Source organism: Heptranchias perlo, chromosome 4 (genome assembly GCF_035084215.1).
Source record: "Heptranchias perlo isolate sHepPer1 chromosome 4, sHepPer1.hap1, whole genome shotgun sequence".
Classification (NCBI taxonomy): Eukaryota; Metazoa; Chordata; class Chondrichthyes; order Hexanchiformes; family Hexanchidae; genus Heptranchias; species Heptranchias perlo.
In genome coordinates this window covers 126,613,326-126,635,171 of record NC_090328.1, presented here as the reverse complement: position 1 = coordinate 126,635,171, position 21,846 = coordinate 126,613,326, and positions in this window count along the sequence as shown.

Below are 21,846 nucleotides of genomic sequence, written 5' to 3'. Positions count from 1 at the left end.
GGCACCACCAGCATGGGTGGGAAGTTCTCTTCTCTTTCAGGTGGAATCATTCAAATGTTATGTAAATGACACAGGAGTCATGTCAAATTACCTCAGAACTTGAGTTTGAATCCAATCACGATTGGATGAAAGTGCCCTACTTCTGCTGGCTCCAAGGATCCCACAGAAATGAATTTGTCTGATCTCAGTTTCTAGTGAGCACAAACTTATGGCACAAAACTGCCCTTAATTTGACGCACATTAGCACTACCGTTGTAATGTTGGGAAACACAGCAGCCAATTTGTGCACAGCAAGGTGCCACATACAGCAATGAAATAAATGACCAATTAAAATGTTTTGGTGATGTTGGTTGAGGGATAAATGTTAGCCAGGACACCGAAACAACAACCCTGCTCTTCTTGGAATAGTGCCATGAGATCTTTTACTTCCACCGGAGAGGGTAGATGGGGCCTTGGTTTAACTTCTCAGCCAAAACTCCAGCAGTGCAGCACTCCCTCAGTACTGCATTAAAGTGTCAGCCTAGGTTATGACCTCAACTCGCGGAGTGGTGCTTGAACCCATGACCTTCTGACTCAGAGGCAAGAGTGCTACTACTGACACCTAAACAACATAAAGCAATTACTTGTATTTATATAGTGCTTCTCATGCACAGGAAGATGCCTCAGAACACTTTGGAATGAGGAGAATAGGCATACAGTGGACAACATCCATTGGGAAATGGGAGGAGAATAGAGGGGCTAGGGGAAGGAACTGAATGCACGGTTGGAAAGGAGGATATTGAGGAGGTCTTTGAAAGCAGGAAAGGAGGAGGTCAGGTGGAGAGAATTGGACAGAGAGTTCCAGAGGTCAGAAGCTGGTGGTGAATTGGTGGCCACCAATAGCAGAATGATAGAAGTGAGGGCTGAGGAGAAGCGTGAAGTTAGAGGAGCGCAGAATGTGCAGGGGTATTAGGCAGGTGGAGACCACTAAGGGGGATGAAACCATGGAGAAATTAGGAAGCCAGTGAAACACAGAAAAAACAGGGGCACTGGGTGTGGAACTTAGTGCAGGCTGTGGCGTTTGACTGCGTTGAAGCTTGTGCAGGGTTGAGATGGGATGGCCAGCTAGGAGGACCAGAAGTCAAACCTTGAGGTGATGAAGGCATGAACTAGGGTTTCGGCAGCAGAAGGAGAGAGATAAGGGAGGAAATGGACAATGTTGAAGAGCTGGAAGAAAGAGATTTTGGTAACGGAATTGCTGTAAGGTTTAGAAAGTTGAACTCAATGTTAAGGGGAATATCCAAGGCTCCCCATCTCATGACTCAGCTTGAGATGGCAGTTGGGAAGTTGATGGAATCGAGGCCAGAAGCATGCAGCTGCTGATGGAGGCCAAAGAGTTTTGACAATATTCAGCTGGAGCAAATTTTGGCTTATCCAGGTCTTGATATCTCATAGGTAATTTGAGAGTGTGGCAACAACCTTTGGGTCAATAGAGGAGGCAACAAGGTAGAGTTGGATGTCATATGGAAGCTGATCTGTGCTTCTGGACATTGAGAGACAGCATGTAGATAGTGAAAAACAGAAAGATCCATTCAACTGTTTTATACACACACATACCACATGCAAGGTTGATGAACACCAAGTGTTTTGTGTGAAAGTGGTCTTGCAGTTAGACTGTTCCATGGCATTTCAAGCTACTCCATAATGTATGCTGCTTTTTCTATGGTTGTTTTCGATTAATTAGATTTATGAGAGAAGGCACTGTAATACTACATAATTCCAATATTGCTCCCGTGGAGCATCACCAGATGGCAGCCTCAATGGGTGGCAGAGACAGGTAAAACCAATTTTCAAGGACTTTAAATGTAAGATGTTCCAGTCTTTGTATACACTTCTGACTACATTGAGGAAAATTGGTGTAACTTGTCCCATCAATGTAAGAAGTGGAGAAAAACAGCAACTTCAGAATAGCACATGGCGGACTACAGGCATCAGGCTCAACAAGAAATAATAGGGCCGATTTTACAAATACATGTTACTAGCAGGGAGCGATGCCTTAATTTTCCATCCATCGGTTTTAATAGAAAAAGAAAGTGGGAAGCATGCCTGTGATTTACCCATAAACGCTGAAGGCAGGCTAGGCTCCCTGCCAATAGCATGCATTCAGAATATCAGGCCTAATGTGTACACAAGTTTGTGTCACACAACTTTTAACAAAATGTATATTCTCAACTAAAAATACATTGTTGTTGCAAATGTCTCATCTTACAAATCCTGTGAAAGCATAACTCGCAAGTGCATTAATAATACATGCTAAATGTTAAACAGCAGGCTCTCCCTGTATGGACCTTGTCGTGATAAAAATGTCACTGAATTTTTCTAGAAGCTAATGGATAGGTCGATGGATTCCACAATAAACCCCATACAATATGCAGCAATCAACAAAGACCCCACGAATAGAAATATACCGATAAAGTGAACATTAGCTCAGATGTGAACTGATTGGCTCTGAATTATGAATAAACTGCTGGGTGAAGGAACATTGCACACTGTGCTTTCTGCTTCAGAGGCATGGCTTTTAAATAATGCTATACTTGATCAATTACTAGATTACAGCAGGGCTTCTCAAACTTTTTTTATGCTGTCTCTCATCAAAAGCTTCTTGCACTCACTGGTACACAAATACTGGTATACAAACACTGGTATACAAACATCACATTTCCTTAAGGACCTGGATTTGAATTTAGCCCATGTACTGTTGTCCAATTGTTTTCTCTTTCTCTACAAGGTGATTAAGGTAATGGTAACATTAGCTCTTATCCTATAGCCCAGAATATTTTTTTGAAAAAGCATTTCGGTCAGTCAGTATTGATAAAAATGGCAGGAAGGCTCCCATAGCTGCACAACCGTTGTGACTCCGCCTCTTTCTCACAGCCAGAGTGATGGGGCAGTGACTCAATATGTGAGCACGAGCAGCAATTATTTTCTGAGTTTGGGGTCAAGGAACATGGGGAAAACTTGAAAAATTGAGGTGTATCCTGCAAAAATAAAACATCATTGAAACGTGGGAAAAAGAACAATCTGAAATCCTTGCTTTCTCATACATTCTGACATATCCATTGCTTAAATGACTGGAGTCCTGATTTGCTACCTCCAGCCTAAATCACAATCTTTTACATTTTTCTTTCGCTGCAATCCATTTGAACATGTTTTACACCTCATCGTTTAACAACCATTGGGTTAGAGGATGTCTTTTTTTTTAATTGCACTTTCTTTTTGTCTGTTTATAAATACCTAAGATTATATGAATCATATTGAAATGCATAATTCCGTCACTTGTGTACTGATATTATCGTGATAAAAATGAGGTGCAGCTTTTCTGACTCTTCTCCCAAAGGCACTGCTCCTTAAGGCAAAAACAATCATTGGAGTTTGTTTTAATTGACAATAGCAATTACAATTTAATGTGCAATGTACAATAATTAGATTTTCCAAATTGCTGAAATACACTGGCACAATTGACAGAGTTGATTATGAATAAGCTCCTGCGAGGTTGAAATGCATCCATTCCCGAGAAAATGAGTGGGTCAGCTTTACACATTGTCATGACCTATGACAAATTTTATCAACAGGTTAATGACATTAACCCTGGGCTCTTCCACTATAGTGCCACTTGTAATCCTCAGAGTTTAAGGCTGAAGGATATTTGGTATTTAAAGTAACAACCGACAGAGAAGAAACAATTGGATAAGGGTATGCCTTAAGTGTCACTTTCCAAATCATCAGATCACGCTTATGAGATGCTATTTTACGCAGAGTGCTTTTTTCCCCAAATATGGTATGCAATATATGACATATAAATCCACAATGTAAACTTAAATTATAACCCATCTTTTCAGTATATCTCCAGTTGCATATGTATCTCCTGCTACACACCATCTTTTCCCATGATAACCATATAAAAGATGTAAAAAGTTAACTATCTTAATCCTAAGAAATAGTTTTGGGGATGAGTAAATGCGTGCAACTTTGCGAAGTTCCAATAAAATCCAGGGGTGAAAGGGTTAAGTTTGCTGTATTACCATCTAAGTCCAAACTAACAATAATTGAGCATTTTCAGTTCTTTTCAATAATTTTCAGTATGTTTTAAATCAAAGCCATTTTTACACATAATTCCAAAGACTGACATACCCCCATATATTTATGTACTTCTGCTGCCTCTTTCTGCCCATCATAGACTTATGACGCCTACATTCCACATCCCACATCTCAACCGAGAGAGGAGGCACATGGATGTGTGGAGATTATTGTATGTGAGATTCTTATACCAGTCTTTACTTGAGGAAACTTCCTTGCTCATACTCTCCAACCTTAACAAATACACATCTGTTCTTTGTATCCAATGAGGGTAATTTTAACTTTGGATGATGGTGTAAAATGGGCGATATCGAATTAGCTGCTCAAACACCACTACTGATTTTCCTTTCCATTGAAGGGAAAACTGGGGCAAGGTGTAAAATGGCAGCTAGTTCGATATCGCCTGTTTTACACCACCGCACAAAGTTAAAATTACTCCCAATGTGTGCAGCTAACCACTGTACGGCACTGATCTAGATGAAGGCGTTGGGGGTACGATCTGCAAATTTGCAGATGATACCAAGATCTGTGCGGGTATCAGGACTGTAGACTGTAGACGATGCTCGACTGCTTCAGGCAGATCTTGATGTGTTGGGGGACTGGGCTCGTGACTGGCAAACAATGTTTAATTTGGAGAAGTGCAGCGTTAAGCATGTGGGCAGGACAAATGCTCAACATACTTACACCCTTCAGGGAAAAGCATTAAAGCAGGCGGAGAAAGAAAATGATCTGGATGTTCTAGTGCATAGGTCTCTAAAGATTCATGAGCAATGCCTTGAAGCGATAGCTACAGTGAATAGGGCGTTGGGGTGCATTTATAGGACAGTTGACTGCAAGACAAAGCATACTATTTTGTCCTTGTACAAGACCATGGTTAAGCCTCATTTGGAATACAGTCTCCAGTTTTGGTCTCCTCGCATGGTGGGTGATATTGAGACTTTGGAAAGGGTGAAGAGGAGGGCAACTAGACTAAATCCCAGCTTAAAGCATCTTAGTTATCAAGATAGGCTAAAAGAGCTGAGATCCTACACTTTAGAGAAGCGTAGACTTAGGGGTGATCTGATTGAGGTTTATAAAATGATGAAAGGAATAGATTGTGTTCCAGTTGACAGTTTGTTCCAATTAAATATGTTAGGGAGGACTAGGGCTCACAATTATAAGTTGTACAAGGCAATATCTAGGTTAGACGTCAGGAGATGGTTCTTTTCCCAGAGAATAGTTGCCCTCTGGAACAGGCTGCCAGCTCGAGCAGTGGACGTTGATTCGCTGAATTCCTTCAAGCGAGAGCTGGACCTGTTTCTGGCTGGGGCAGAGATCACCTCTTACAAAAGATGGGTAACTGCATAGAATTAATAGGGCCAGAATAATCACCTGGAGTAGCTTCGATCGCCAAAGAGGTCAGAGAGGAATTTCCCAGATGTTTTCCCACCCAAATTGGCCTGGGTTTTTATCTGTTTTTTTGCCTCTCCGAGGAGCTCACATGGTGTGGGGTGGGGAGTATATATATTGTGATATACAAGGTATCACGATTGTGCGGGACAGGCTGGATGGACCAAAGCGTCTTTTCCTGTCCATCATTGTTTGCATGTTCGTAAGTTGTTCAGAAATTAAAATATGATTTATGGAGATGTTCAATGTTTCAATATTCAATTTCTGGAAATAAGAATAGGAAAAGGAAATACACCTTAAATGGGAAGATTTTAAATGAAGTAGAGGAGCAGAGGGGCCCCGCTGTACAGATAACCAGGCCATAAAAGGGGGCAGTGCAAGTAGATAAGGCCGTAAAAAAGGCAAACAAAATTCTCGGTCTGAGGCAAAGAGCACAAAAGCAAAGAGTTAAGGTTGAATTTCTACAAGACTTTACTTAGGCTGCACTTGGAGTTCTGTGTCCAGTGTCAGGCACCACATCATAGGAAGGATATGAATACAATGGAAAAGCTGTAGCATAGATTCACTAGGATGTTACCAGGGATAAGGAGTTACATTGTGAAGATAGACTTGAAATGTTTTACACTAGAACTGAAAAGATCAAGAGGTGACTTAATAGAAGTCTTCAAGATTATGAAGGATTATTGTAAGGTAGATAGTGATAGATTGTTTCCTCTGGTTAACAAGAAGGCACAAATTTACAATAATCACACAAAGAATTAAAGGGGATGTTAGAAATTGTTTTTGTTACACTGAGTTGGGTTAGAATGTTCAATTCTCTGCCACAAATCATTGTTGAAGCAGAGTATGTAATAGGTAATTAGATATCTGTTTGAAAAAGAGTAATATTAAAGAGTATTGAGGGCAAGCAGAAGAATAGAATTAGACTAGGTGGCTCATATGGAGAAAACACCAGGACAAAATTGATGGGCCACTTGACCTGATTCAGTGTTGTAACACTCCTTGATCCTATGAACTTTGCCTGTATTTTTTTCCAAATCTTTCATCAGATTATACACATTGATATGGTATTGTATTCCCTTTTTTATATTATTTCTCTTCTGTAGTATCTTCTTACTGCTGCTTCTCATTTCCATCTTTCCACCTTCAGCAGGACAATTTGAGTGATCTGGCTTGTGGACTTCAATGACGCATGTTGTCAAAGCAGTTCAGGGGTTGACTGAGAGACATTCTGCTCCCATTCTTTTACTTAAGTCACTACTTCTTAATCTTACTAATCTAATGTTGCCACCTAATCTTCCTACCTGTACTGTTTCCCCCGTGGGTAGCCAGTGCCTTGTAGTCACTCATAATTACCTTCTTCAGTGTCACCTTTTTTGTCCACATCATTGGTACCTAAACAAGTATACCTATTGGACAAATCCAGCTCTATGGACAAACTCCTTTCTACCTTGACCTGTCGCCTCTTGCCCTCTCTGCTGATGGTCACCCAGTCTCCCTTACCAGCTACTCTACTCCTAACGACCAGTGGGGTGACCATCCTTTGGAACGTTTGATTCAACCTTTTCCCTTCCGAATGTTGTGGACCATGTCCAGTTGACTCTTAAGCTGTGCAGCTTCCTGCTGGAGGATTGCAACCTTCATACATATGTACTGAGGGATAAGGAGTTACATTGTGAAGATAGACTTGAAATGTTTTACACTAGAACTGAAAAGATTAAGAGGTGATTTAATAGGAGTCTTCAAGATTATGAAGGATTATTGTAAGGTAGATAGTGATATTGTTTCCTCTGGTTAACAAGAAGGCACAAATTTACAATAATCACACAAAGGATTAAAGGGGATGTTAGAAATTGGTTTTGTTACACTGAATTCAGTTAGAATGTGCAATTCTCCGCCACAAATCATTGTTGAAGCAGAGTATGTATGTTGAAGTGGTGGAAAATATGAATATTACAGCTCAACATGAACAACAATTCAGGCTTACGCTCTTTAATGTCATTAAATTTTGATTATCCTATCAGTGATAACTGTTAGCTAGTTTTGTTAAGGGTTCGATCAGAAAAGTGAATAAGCAAATGCTTAATATGCTTGGATTACATTCCTCTGGGTGTTATTGATAAGCAGCCATTAACCCTTAGCGCCTGCCTAAAAATAACACATAGAGACTGCAGTACATCTATTAAACCGAAAGGTCTTCGACCTGAAACATTAACTCTGTTCCTTTCTCCACAGATACTGCCTGACTTGCTGAGCTTCTCCAACATTTTCTGTTTTTATTTCAGATTTCCAGCATCTGCAGTATTTTGCTGTTGACATCCATTAAGTGTTTGCACCTGAACTTGGCCAATCAGAATAGGCTCCGATGACAAGCAGTGGGGTGAGCGGAGGTCATGTCCATAATGTGTCAGGGCAGTTCCACAATCACCAGTCACTCATAGTAGCACATAAGATATGGCTCAGAACTGGCTCACTGGATATACTCCTCAGAAGGATCCCTGAATGGGACTGCAAGTCTTTTTTTTAAGTTTTGTCATTCAGTATGCAACTAAATTTAAACAGAAAATCCCAGTTGAAGTAGACTTCAACTGAATCAGTCAATGTTTGATATTTTAATTTGCTTTTTCAGGCTTGAAAGTTCTTGCTAGACTGGTTTGAAAACCAATTTTAGTTTAGCTTTATTTTCGACAATCCCAAGTGAAATGAAAATATTCCATCAGCGTTCCGTATGATCCTGAAAGTTGCTGCAAACACCCGGCAAGTTCTAAATATTACCTGTGAAAAATTAAATCCAACCTGCTTTTAATAAGGCTACATTAGGAGGTGTTGAAGGCATTTATAATCTCCATGCCATTTAAATTGCAGTACTTCTAAGCTTCAGACTGTCACCAGACCGATGCGTCTGTGCCGTTTCTGTATTTCAGTCTGCTCGATGTGTATCTGTGCCTGGATGTCTCTGTTCTGTGCGTGTGCCCTTCGCACCTCAATTCTCTCTGCTTTTTTAGTTACTGTGGGGAAATATCTCCCATTGCTGACGGCAGGAGACACATGGGAGCAGACTCGGTGAGCTATGCCGCTCGCTCGCTGTAGAAGATCACGGACCACCGCTACTGAAAGCAATGGTCTCCGTCTGCCCTCCCCTCCTAATCTCTCTTATACACATCAAGTAGTGGATCGGGAGAACCAGAAGCATCAAACGAAACCTTGGCAAGTGGGGCGTTCAGTCCTTTATTGTTTTAAGGAACTATTCTTCCACATAAAACGGGTTGAAGGCAAATACGTTAGTTAACAGCATGTATACACTCTGTATTTTGATTGAATGTTTCAAATGTAAACTTTTCCTCCACCATTTGAAATGACTGGAATTCGATGTACCAAGTCTAATTAATATATATATATATATATGAGAAAACTCCATACAAATGCGACTGAGATTAAGGCAAAGCTCGCAAAATTGCCCGTGACAGGCAAGCAAATTGATCGTCCTGAAATATATCTCCAGACAAATCCAAAATCTCTAGACAAAATGAAAAGGGATCGGAATAAATCCTTACCTTTCACGAAGTACAGGAAGACAGTCAGCCAAAGACCATCCAGCCATTTCCGCGCCTGCATTTTTAACAATCTTCTGCTCTTCACAAAACATGCATCTCTGAAAGGAAGGATGAGAACCACCATCGGTTTAAAGTGTCTGTCCGCTTAACTGGATTTCAAGATTTCAAACATGACTTTCTAATGCAGCACTAATCTGACTGAAGCGTTTCACCTAACGAGGACACCTGTCGATCGTTGTGATTCACAGCCTTCTCGCATCCAAACTGGCAACAACTCAAAAGAAAATCGCTTGCAGGGAGAGACTCCGTCTTAAGAACCTTGCAGCACAGAAGGAGGCCATTCGGCCCATCGTGCCCTGTGCCGGCTGTTTGAAAGAGTTATCCAATTAGTCCCACTCCCCTGCCCTTTCCCCATAGCCCTGCAATAAAAATCTTTTTCAAGTATTTATCCAATTCCCTTTTTGAAAAGAAAAAAGAAAATTCCCTTTTGAAAGTTACGACTGAATCTGCTTCCACCGCCCTTTCAGGTTGTGCATTCCGGATCATAATAACTCACTGCGTTAAAAAAAAGTCCCCTTGTCTCCCCTCTTACCATAATGTTAGGGATGTGCAGGGCACCTTGTCATGATTTAAGAATATCAGCAAGCACATTAGTTCAGAGACCCAGATCGTTCTGGGGCAGCTTACAATGCAATACCTGGGATAACTTTTTTATATCATGGGTTTCTCAGTCAAACTGTTAATGTGCCTGTACGTTTTTAACTCCCAGTTCTCACATTGCAGACTAGTGTCGATTGTTTTTTTTTAAATGTCTGTCTTTACACTTTCATGTAACGCGCTTTGCCGCGAGTTGCACCAGCCCATGAACAGCCCTCCCCCATTCGGTCCCAACGAACGGCTATGGTCATTGATCCTCTCGATCAGACACTTCACAAGATGTGCCATCATCCGCCGCTTCCATCTCCTCCACCTTCCCAAAGCAAAGTCACCTTGGGGTTTGAAATTCACGAGAAAATCTGTGAATGTTCTGTCCATTATCCGGAAAGACAAAAATAAACTAATAATGCAGAAAAAAAGTCCTCAATTATGAATATTTCTTTTCTATATGATGGTTATCCAGTATTTGGACAATAGGTTTGTAGAAACACGATGGGGAGGAGGGAATGATTAAATTACTGACATAATTAATTAGTCGCAAATATCATCACTGTCAATGCTCACCTAGCGTTTTGCTGGGACTATCAGCATATTATCAATGCCCGTGCTTCTGTATGGCTCTATTAATAATAGATTAGTGATTACCTGACTGATCGTTCCTACTTCATCTTAAGAGAAAGTCGAATTGTTGGTCACTGAAGATTATGACCAAAAGCGAACTGGTGCAGAGTAACAGTTCTGAACGGTAATGATGGAAAAGGTATGGAAAAGGTTTGCAAAGGCACATTTAAGACGAGTCAGAGAGCAGAAGTTGTTACTGGGTAGCAATGGATTGTGAACAGCTTACAGTACATGCACAAGTAAAGGCAGACTTACTCGGTCTTTATCTCGAAAAAATAAAAAACGGTTGTCACTTCTGTGACAAAACAGCTGCTGCATGAGATACGAAGATGTAGCGACAACCAAAAAGTGGACGGAAATCCCACCCCCTGCACCGACCCAAGATCGTAAGCATTCCATTGGATCAGAGTGGACACCAATCAGATGTGACTTCGAACCTGACTAGGGATTTTCGAGGCGTGAAGATTTCACCACTAAAAGATCGAGATGGAGAGTCAACTCCAAACTTACACATTAACCTCGTTTATTTATTAAGATTCTCATATAGGCAATTCCAGTTTTACGTTGGGTTCCCGACCAAAGTCACCAAACAAACACAGTAAGGGGGGCAAAGGAAAGCCAGCACGGACCAATCCAATATAGTCTTTGACATGTCCTAAAGACTTAATTTCATGCCACTTATATTTTATAACAAATTATAATCCTTTATTAAGTCTACGAGCCTTGTTTTAGGCCACGCAGAATGGATAAGGAGTAAGATACGGTTTAAATGTACCTTGCTTGGTTTGGGCATCTCTAGGTGCATATGTAAAAGCATTTCTGGTAATGTAACAAATCAGCATCAGATTCTTAATGTAAATGGCTCTCACTCTGATAAGAAACTTCCATGATTTTATTAATAGGAGACATAGTCATAATCAGATAATGGCACATAGGTGATAAAATGATGAATAGTAGTAGTGGAAGGACAGAGGGAGACTGGTGGTAGAGTACATTTTGTACTGGTCCTTCTTTTGGGCCTAGCTTCACATTTGTTTCAGACTGATTGAATGAAAGTTTCCTCCGTCTGTTAGCTGTGAAGATCTTTTTTTAATAGCGAGAGACTAGGAACTGTGGAAGAGCAAAGGGATTTGGGTGTCCAGGTACGCAAATCACTGAAAGCTAATTCACAGGTAGGAAAGATAATCAAAAAGGCTAATGCAATATTGGCCTTTATCTCAAGGGGGCTGGAATACAAAAGGGAGGAAGTGAAGCTTCAGTAGTACAGCACCTTGGTCAGACCCCATCTGGAGTATTGCGTTCAGTTTTGGGCACTGCACTTCAGGAAGGATATATTGACCTTGGAGTGGGTACAATGCAGATTGACCAGAATAATACTGGGGCTTAAAGAGTTAAATTATGAGGACAGCTTGCATAAACTTAGCGTGTCTTCCCTTCAGTTGAAAAGGTTGAGGGGTCATGTAATTGAAATGTTTAAAATGATAAAAGAATTTGATAGAGTAGATACAGATAAGTTATTTCCACTGGTGAGGGAATCCAAAACAAATGGGCACAATCTTAAAATTCAGGATTCAAACAGAAAGTACTTTTTCTCACAAATAGTAGTGTAAATCTGGAACTCTCTCCTCCAAAAGGCTGTGCTTGCTGGGGGTCAATTGGCATTTTCTGGACTGAGGTCGACAGATTTTTATCAGGTGAGGGTATCAAGGGATATGGAGCAAAGGCAGGTAAATGGAGTCGAGGTACAGATCAGCCATGATCTGATTGAGTGGCGGAAAAGGCTTGAAGGATTGAATATTCCTACATTTCTGCTAAAACGAAACAAAAACAGAAAATGCTGGAAAGACTCAGCAAGTGAGGTAGGATCTGTAGAGAAGGGAAAAGGTTAACGTTTCAGCATGACCCTTCATCAGAACTGGAAGATATTACAGATGGACAGCTTATAAGAACAAACAGAGTGAGGGAAGGGGGCAACAGGTGCACAAGAAAAGAAAAAGAATGAGCTGTAAAATGATTAGGTGGAGAGCAGGAATTGGTTGACTGACAGAAGTGATAATAGTGTAAGAGAAAAGGAGGCATGATGAGAGAAATTCGAGAAATAAAAGATACATATGAATCTCAGAGAATGTGTGACTAGTTAAAGCAGGTTAGCTAAATTGGAGAGGGGGGAGCATGAAAATTTGGCAAAGTGGAGCAGGCGCTGATGGCCCAGGAGTCTGCTGGAAGAAAAAGACAGGTCAACACCAAGGGTGCGGGCCACCCCACCAGTGATGTACCGATGGGGACCTCCATTCCAAGCAACAACCCACTCGCTCCTCCATCCCTGGGAACGCTGATACACCCATCCTACATTACCCGAACCTACTCTCAAGAGAGAAAATAGGAGCTGTGGTTAAATTCTGAAGTTGCTGAAGTCTATATTAAGATCAGATGACGGCAAAGTGCCCAGTAGAAAGGTAAGGTGCTGTTCCTTGAGCTTACATTGAGCTTCACTGGAACAGTGTAGAAGGCCAAGGGCAGAGAGATCAGAGTGGGAGTTGGATGGGGAATTAAAGTGACAAGCGGCAGGGAGTTGAAAGATGCACTTGCGGACAGAACGGAGATGTTCCACAGAGCGATCATCTAATCTACGTTTGGGCTCCCCGATGTAGAGAAAACCACATTGTGAGCAGTGAATACAGTGTATTGGGTTGGAGGAAGTACAAGTAAATGCTGTGTCACCCAGAAGATGTATTTGGGGCCCTGGACAGTGATGTGGGAGGAGCTCAATGGGCAGATGTTGCATCTACTGCACTTGCATGGGAAGGTGCCAAGGGAAGGAGAGCAGGTGTTAGGGGTCATGGAAGAGTGGGCTGGGTATCATGGGGGGAACGATCCCTTCAGAATGCTGAAAGAGGAAGGGAGGATAAAGCTACAGTATTTTGTTTTTTGTCTTACATAGAATGAGTTGGCCAGCACAAAATTCATGCCAAAAAAAACTATAAAGAAATTATCTCCTGTTCTGACTCAGTCATAGTGAGTTCAACATGAGCTTTGCACAGACGGAAGCAAGAAGAGGCAGTGCCTTCCCTGAGGATCAGTATTATTAAATGATATTGCCTTCGTAGCCTCTACTCTCATTTCTCCAAACCCTGATTCTACCCCTAAATATAACTGTTTAGAAGGCACCTTGCATAATATTTCTGCCGATCAAGCTGTACAAATTATATATTCAAGCAGCTTGGTACAGCTTCATATGCCTTGGTATTTTTCTGTATGTTACAGTTCTACGTGGCAAATAAGCTAAAAAGGAGCTGCATTACAGAGAGATTGTTTTAATTCAAAAATATGACCAACTTTTTTTGCTTGTTCTGTAATTAATATTGTGTGAAATATCGCTGAGCCACTGAGACCAAAAAGTCCCAAGTTCGATTCTTAGTCAGTCCTGCATTAGTTCAGTTCAGCGGGGACAGCAGCATAGACATTAAAACAAAAGCAAAAAATAAAAACAGAAAATGTTGGAAACACTCAGCAGGCCAGACAGCATCTGTAGATAAGGAACAGAGTTATCGTTTCAGGTCAATGATTATGTTTCCATTCTTCCCTGGGTACTTCTAACAGATCTGGAATGATTACAGATTGCAATGGAACCCAGTTGACTGAGCTGTTGCTGCTATTTACACAGCTAACATATTATTTCAAGTGCTCCCAGCCTTCAGTTATAGCCACTTCAAACTGTAATCTTTACTGTTTTCTTAGATTGTTTCATCTCTTTGTGTTTGTCTTCTTTGCCCGGAGTTACTTTCTCATTCATTATTTTCACCCATGTGCTGACCACACTCGAAACTAGGCTAGTCTGCTCCCTCTATAGTTTAAGTGAATCTCAATTCTTATCTTTAAATTAATAGCCAATGTCTCTTGAAATATAAATCATCTCTTCTCAGCCAACCTGGTTGATCCCCAAAACATAAATTCAATACAACGAGTGAATCAATCAGTTACTCCCACAACTCTATCCTTGATTATTCTGCCTGTATCAAGAACTAGTAATTAGTCAGAGAGCACAGCTTCTTTCAATTTCCAGGCAATTGGTTGATGACTTGCATTTTTAAAAGTAATATAGACAGGCTTCGCACCAGCGACCATTATACTGCTGTCAGTGCAAAGTGAAAACAATGTAAGTCTTCCACTTGGAGATGGTCTCACTTAAATTGATATGGGTCAGGTAGCATAACACTGCAGTTTTGGCACTGATGCAATTCAAATCTCGACATGACACCAGGTCTAAAACTGTAGCATAATGGCAGCATGAGTCACAAAATAAAATGTAGTGTATGCTAGTTAGATGCTGATAAATGCCCTGTAAGATCTAAGAGCCTACAGGCCTTGATCTGAAGACTATGCCAGCTAAAGACAGTCCTACAATTGATTTGCCACATTTTGTGCTATGTGCAGGAGGAATTGCCTGCAAGATTGCAGTGAACAACTGTAAGTGAACTGTGATTCCTACCTCTGTATGTCTTTCACTCCAACCAGTTCTGACGAAAATGTTATGTCAACCACAGAACTAAACAGTGCTCCTGTGTTTAAAACAGAGCCAGTGTTTAATTCCATGTTTGACATAATACTATGATGTAATAGGTTGTTACACTGAATAAAGCTGGCACGATATGTTCAGAGTTAGAGACCTGAAAAAATTGCTGATCCCAATTTGGCTGCCATGTTTTCTACAATACAACAGTGACTGTGCTTCAAACGTACTTCATTGGCTGTAAAGCACATTGGGATGACCCAAGGTCATGAAAGGCACTATATAAATGCAAGTCTTTCTTTAAAGTGTGGCCTGTTAAAGGGCTACCACCAGTTGTTTGGGAATTGTGCAGCTGGACTCAGTTTCTGGAGAACCTTGCCCAACAAGTCAATACTTTGTGGCATAGGATACACTGCTACATACTCAGTCTGTGATATCATGACCTAACAGTATTCATTTTCACAGCAATCTTCTTCCCTCCACCTCTTCCTCTGCTGACTTGCATAGGAACCAGTAGCCCTTTAAGACGTTGCGCAAATGACCATTCTTAATGTGTGAGCTAAGATGGTGAGTTTGGCAAGTTATTTGACTGTGGGGGAGTTAACATTTGAGCTTGATCCCATCCTTACCTAATGGCCACACTCACTCGCTTTCCAGCAGGGGTAACTGCTATTTTTAGCAACTCCACTTGAATAATTCCCACCATTGTGGCCAATCGTAGAATTACATTGATGACGTTCATTAAGAAAGACATGGCCAGGGCTATCCTGCCAATTGGGAACGGAAGATGGCAAGTGGTCCACAAGATGGAGAAAATTGGGATCTAAAAAACCCTAGAAAGCCTGTAAGCTCCAACCATATGATTAAATGAAAGAGATTCATTTCCATTCACAGTGGAATAAAACAAGAAGTTTGAGATGCTACCACCTCCAGGTCTAAACTTTGCCAAACTGTAAATATATCAGGGAATTTTGAGACTGTTAAAATGCCAGTGGCTAAAATTTACTCAGAGGAGTCCTAGACAAATTACTGCAGAATGTGTTAAAAAAAATGAAATTATATTGTCTTTTAATGAGTCAGTTGTACAGTTTGTTACAGCTACCCTACGTGACCAGAGCATCAATTTCAACAAAATCAGCCACAGAAAAGAGATTTGCACTTTGAAGTTCAACTTCAGAAACCTTTTGTGATTTTGCTGTGCGAAGATGGATGTTATAAACAAATAGTCACCAACAGCATCAAATTGAAGAACCAGAATCTTAAATGTTTTCAGACAGCTTTTTCAATGTAATTTCTAGTCTCTCTTGACAGTTTCAAGCTCTCAAAAGTAGACAATATTTTGAAAATGCAAAGGCACAAATTCTCTACTCATTTCACCAGATAAAGATAGATGAAAAAGGCCACGTGATTAATCTTAATTAATCAATCTAGAAAGCCTTGCAGTTCCCCCCCAAAAGATCTATGGCATCCCCTGAAGAAATACCTACAGTCCCTCTCCCCCCAAAAAAACCATAGTCCCCATAAATTCAGATTTGTTCCATTATATTAAAATTATCCATGAGTTAATCTCTTGTGTGCTCTTTTCATTGAGATGCAGTATCATAAGAAAACTGGTTGTTTCAATTAAATTTGTAAAAATAATACAATCATGACAAAATAGTAATAAATTTAAAAGAAGGAAAACATCATTTCAAATGCAATTTGGCTTATGAAAGATTTAGGGAGAATATAATTTTAACAACATAGAGCACAATATTTATTCTGGAGCTAATCAGAATTCCCAATGCGTGAGACCCTCTGAGAATACATAGCAGTGTGTCTAAATCAAAATAATATGATTACACTGGTACCTCATAGGTCCAATGGTAGAGCATTGGACTCACAATACAGAGTTACTCATCTGAAATTGCATTTTCACCTGCTAGGTTTTCAGTAGCTGAGCCTCACAAGTTGTTGGCTGGGCTGCTGGAAGGAGAATGGAATAGTAGCAGAATGGCACTCAATCCTAGGGCAGAATTATATCTCCTATTCATCAGTATTGGAGCAGATCATAATCATCAGTTATGGGGTCTCTGTCAGAAATATGTTTTTGGTTAATTTATTCCAATGTCATCCCAAGCTTAGAGAAAGGATTTTGCGTCCCACATCTCTGTAGTTCTGTCTTATACGATTGTGCATTTGGAATGGAGAAAGTCATTGTTTACAGAAGTGATATTTTCTGTATGATGTATTATTTGAATCAGCAATGCATTGCTGTACTAGGATGCTGTGGAAAAAAAAATGAACTTTCATTTATACAGCACCTTATAATGTCATCAGAAAGCCCCAAAGCAATTCACATACAATTAATTATTTTAGAAGCATAGTGACTATGTAAACAAATGTGACAACCAAATTGCATACAGGAATATCCCAGACAGTAAATAAGATGAATAACCAGGTAATCTGTTTTGTGATGACAATGTTTTAATGTGTCTTTGGCCTGTCTCATTATGAACTGACTGGCTGACTTCCCGTGAGAGAATTCTCAATCCTCAAAAAATATACTTGAATCTTCTCACCTTTTAACTTTATGTTTACATTGTTTAAGGAAATAAACAAATAAAAGTAATTGTTGTATGAGAACCCGCCAATTGCTATCAGAAATTGTGCAAAAAGGACTTCCTGGGCACAACTCTGAAGAAGAAAAGTACAATGGTGTCACCACAATCCAAAAGAAAAACATAAGATATGGGAACTTTCTGAGACCAGCAGATTTTTTGAATGAGACACAGAAAAAAAAAACTCTGTGTAATAATGAGAGGTAGGTTTGTCGCTTTTGTTTTTCAGTGCTGTCCTTGGGCGTGTATGGAGTAGCATATCTTTTTAGAGACTGATATGCTGTGTCACAGTTTGACAGATCTTTCTGAAACAAATGGAATTTCCTTTAATATATAGTTAAAATTGAGCTGTTAAGAAAAAGCTTTTTGAGAAAGTGCCTTCAAGAGACCTTTCCATGCTTACAGTTTTAAAGGATGCATGCCAGGGTGACCAAGAGCCAGTATTGCCCATTTGGCCGCACCTGTCAAAATGTCATTAACCATTTCTGAGGGCCCTGATAAACCCATCTGGGGAACGATTGCGGTAACCTACCTTCTCAGAGTCTGGATCAGCAGAGGGGAAGATGCCAAGCTGTTCCATGTGCTGCAAGGATGCCAATGGCTGCCATACAGCATAGAGCTTACACATGTGCAGTCCAGTAATGGTCAGCTGTGGCCTGAATCTTGGCTGCCCCTTCTCGCAGGGATGCTGCAGTGATGACCCATGTGATTGTGTTATCGATTGGCACAGAGGAAAACCCTCCTCACAAGCATCTCATGCAGAACCAACTCAACATCAGCAGCCATCAAAGGGGAGGCCAAATATGGACTGTACCATCACTTGTCTGCAGACTAATGCCTGCACCTATGGGTCTGTTCCCTTCATGCTGGTCTGCCACTTCTTAATCCCATGCTTCTTCAGGATTGGCTAAAGTTGCTGATGGATTGAGATGCCTTTCAAAGCTGCCCAGAATTAAGGGCAACTTTATGCTGAGACTGTCCAAACTATTTTAGGAACATAGGAACATAGCAACAGGAGTAGGCCATTCAGCCCCTCGTGCCTGCTCCGCCATTTGATAAGATCATGGCCGATCTGTGATCTAGCTCCATATACCTGCCTTTGGCCCATATCCCTTAATACCTTTGGTTGCCAAAAACCTATCTATCTCACATTTAAATTTAGCAATTGAGCTAGTATCAATTGCCGTTTGCAGAAGAGAGTTCCAAACTTCTGCAACCCTTTGTGTGTAGAAATGTTTTCTAATCTCGCTCCTGAAAGGTCTGGCTCTAATTTTTAGATTGTGCCCCTTACTCCTAGAATCCCCAACCAGCGGAAATAGTTTCACTCTATCCACCCTATCCGTTCCCCTTAATAATTTATAAACTTCGATCAGATCACCCCTTAACTTTCTAAACTCCAGAGAATACAACCCCAATTTGTGTAATCTCTCCTCGTAACTTAACCCTTGAAGTTCGGGTATCATTCTAGTAAACCTACGCTGCAGTCCCTCCAAGGCCAATATGTCCTTCCGAAGGTGCGGTGCCCAGAACTGCTCACAGTACTCCAGGTGCGTTCTAACCAGGGTTTTGTATTGCTGCAGCATAACTTCTGCCCCCTTGTACTCTAGTCCTCTCGATATAAAGGCCAACATTCCATTAGCCTTCTTGATTATTTTCTGCACCTGTTCATGACACTTCAATGATCTATGTACCTGAACCCCAAAGTCCCTTTGGATATCCACAGTTTTTAACTTTTTACCATTTAAAAAGTACCCTGTTCTATCCTTTTTTGATCCAAAGTGGATGACCTCACATTTGTCTACATTGAATTCCATTTGCCACAATTTTGCCCATTCACCTAATCTATCAATATCCCTTTGTAATTTTATGTTTTCACCTACACTGCTCACAATGCCACCAATCTTTGTGTCATCGGCAAACTTAGATATGAGACTTTCTATGCCTTCATCTAAGTCGTTAATAAATATTGTGAATAATTGAGGCCCCAAGACAGATCCCTGCGGGACTCCACTAGTCACATCCTGCCAATGTGAGTACTTACCCATTATCCCTACTCTCTGTCGCCTTTCGCTCAGCCAACTTCCTAACCAAGTCCGTACTTTACCCTTGATTCCATGGGCTTCTATCTTAGCTAACAGTCTCTTATGTGGGACCTTATCAAATGCCTTCTGGAAGTCCATATAAATAACATCCATTGACATTCCCCTGTCCACTACTTTAGTCACCTCTTCAAAAAATTCAATCAGGTTTGTCAGGCACGACCTACCTTTCACAAATCCATGCTGGCTCTCTCTGATTAACTGAGGTGTTCAGTCACCCTATCCTTAATTATAGACTCCAGCATTTTCCCCACAACAGATGTTAGGCTAACTGGTCTATAATTCCCTGGTTTCCCTCTCTCTGCTTTCTTAAAAAGCGGAATGACATGTGCAATTTTGCAATCAAGAGGGACAGTTCCTGAATCTAGAGAACTTTGAAAGATTATAGTTAGGGCATCTGCAATGTGCTCACCTACTTCCTTTAAAACCCTGGGATGGAAACCATCTGGTCCTGGGGATTTGTCACTCTTTAGTGCTATTATTTTCTTCATTACTGTTGCTTTACTTATGTTAATTTTATCGAGTCCCTGTCCCCGATTCAATATTAGTTTTCTTGAGATTTCCACCATGCTATCCTCTTTTTCTACTATTTTCATATAGTATCCTAACAGTCATCTTATTCTTTTATCCAGCCTGGGCTGCATTCAAACCCAGAGGTGAAAGGAATGCTAATCAAGTGCTTGATGAAATTAGTTCATGCTCGAAAATTATTTTGTCAACTTATTTGCTGCAATTAAAAATCTGAAAACATTTAAAGCATTGTAACTGTGTGTTATTTTCTAATGTTATGAAAACTAGCCAGTGGAAGAGTCTACATTTCTCAGTCTGAGCTTTTATTTAACTTGCTCCCACGTACATACTCTAAGCTCACACACCCACACACACACACATCCCCCCCACCCACCCAAACACACACACACACACGCACACACACACACACACACACACACACACTTGTTTATGTTATTTCTCAGCATTTGTTTGAGTGCTAGATATCCAGGACAAAATTGGCACCCCATCCACCACCATAAAGATTCACTCCCTTCACCACCGGCGCACAGTGGCTGCAGTGTGTACCATCTATAAGATGCACTGCAGCAACTCGCCAAGGCTTCTTCGACAGCATCTCCCAAACCCACGACCTCTACCAACTAGAAGGACAAGGGCAGCAGGCACATGGGAACAACACCACCTGCATGTTCCCCTCCAAGTCACACATTATCCTGACTTGGAAATATATCGCCGTTCCTTCATCGTCGCTGGGTCAAAATCCTGGAACTCCCTACCTAACAGCACTGTGGGAGAACCTTCACCACACGGACTGCAGCGGTTCAAGAAGGCGGCTCACCACCACCTTCTCAAGGACAATTAGGGATGGACAATAAATGCCGGCCTCGCCAGCGACGCCCACATCCCATGAATGAATTTAAAAAAAGATAGCCCCATTGGTTGAATACTGAAGCTAGGGTCAGGGGTCCTGGATTTTAATCTAGCAGGGTTCATTCATTCTTTTGTGCTTGCCAATTGGATAAAGTGAGTACTATTTCTTAAGATACAGAGAGGAAAGAGAAGACTACGGGGATTGTGTGCAGTGATGCCACACTGTCACGATAGCTGTCCTCAGACATTCTTGGCTGTTTGGGCAATGGAAAGCGAGATCAGCATTGCACCCATTAACAACAACTCGCATTTATAAAGTACCTTTAACGTAGAAAAACGTCTTAAGGTGATTCACAGAGGCATGAGGAAATTGAATATTGCACCAGCAACGGTGAGATTAGAAGGGATAACTTGGTGCAGGCTAGGTCAAGGGGGCAATTTTAATGAGTGTCTTAAAGGAGGAGTGGGAGATAGAAAGGCTGAGAGAGAGAATTCCAGAGATTGGTCATGAGGCAGCTGAAGGCACGGTCACCAATAGTAGGGCAAGGGGTGGGGACTATGCATGGGAGGCTGGAGTCAAAGGAATGGAGAACTTGTGGCAAGTTTAGGGCTGCAGGAGGTTACAGAGATGGGGAGGGTGAGGCCATGGAAGGAATTAAAAACACAAATTTAAAATGTGAGGTGTTGGGGGATAGGGAGGTCAGCAATGGGTAAGTGGGACTTGCTGCAGGATAGGATATGAGCAATAGAATTTTCAACAAGCTGGGTTTATGGAGGGCAGAAGATAAACAAGGAGAGCACTGGCATAATTGAATCTGGGGGTGACAAAGGCATGTATGAGGGTTTCAGCAGTAGTTGGGCTGAGGTAGCCTTTGTGAGCAGCGGATATGGGATCAGAAACTGGGCTTGAGGTTGAACGG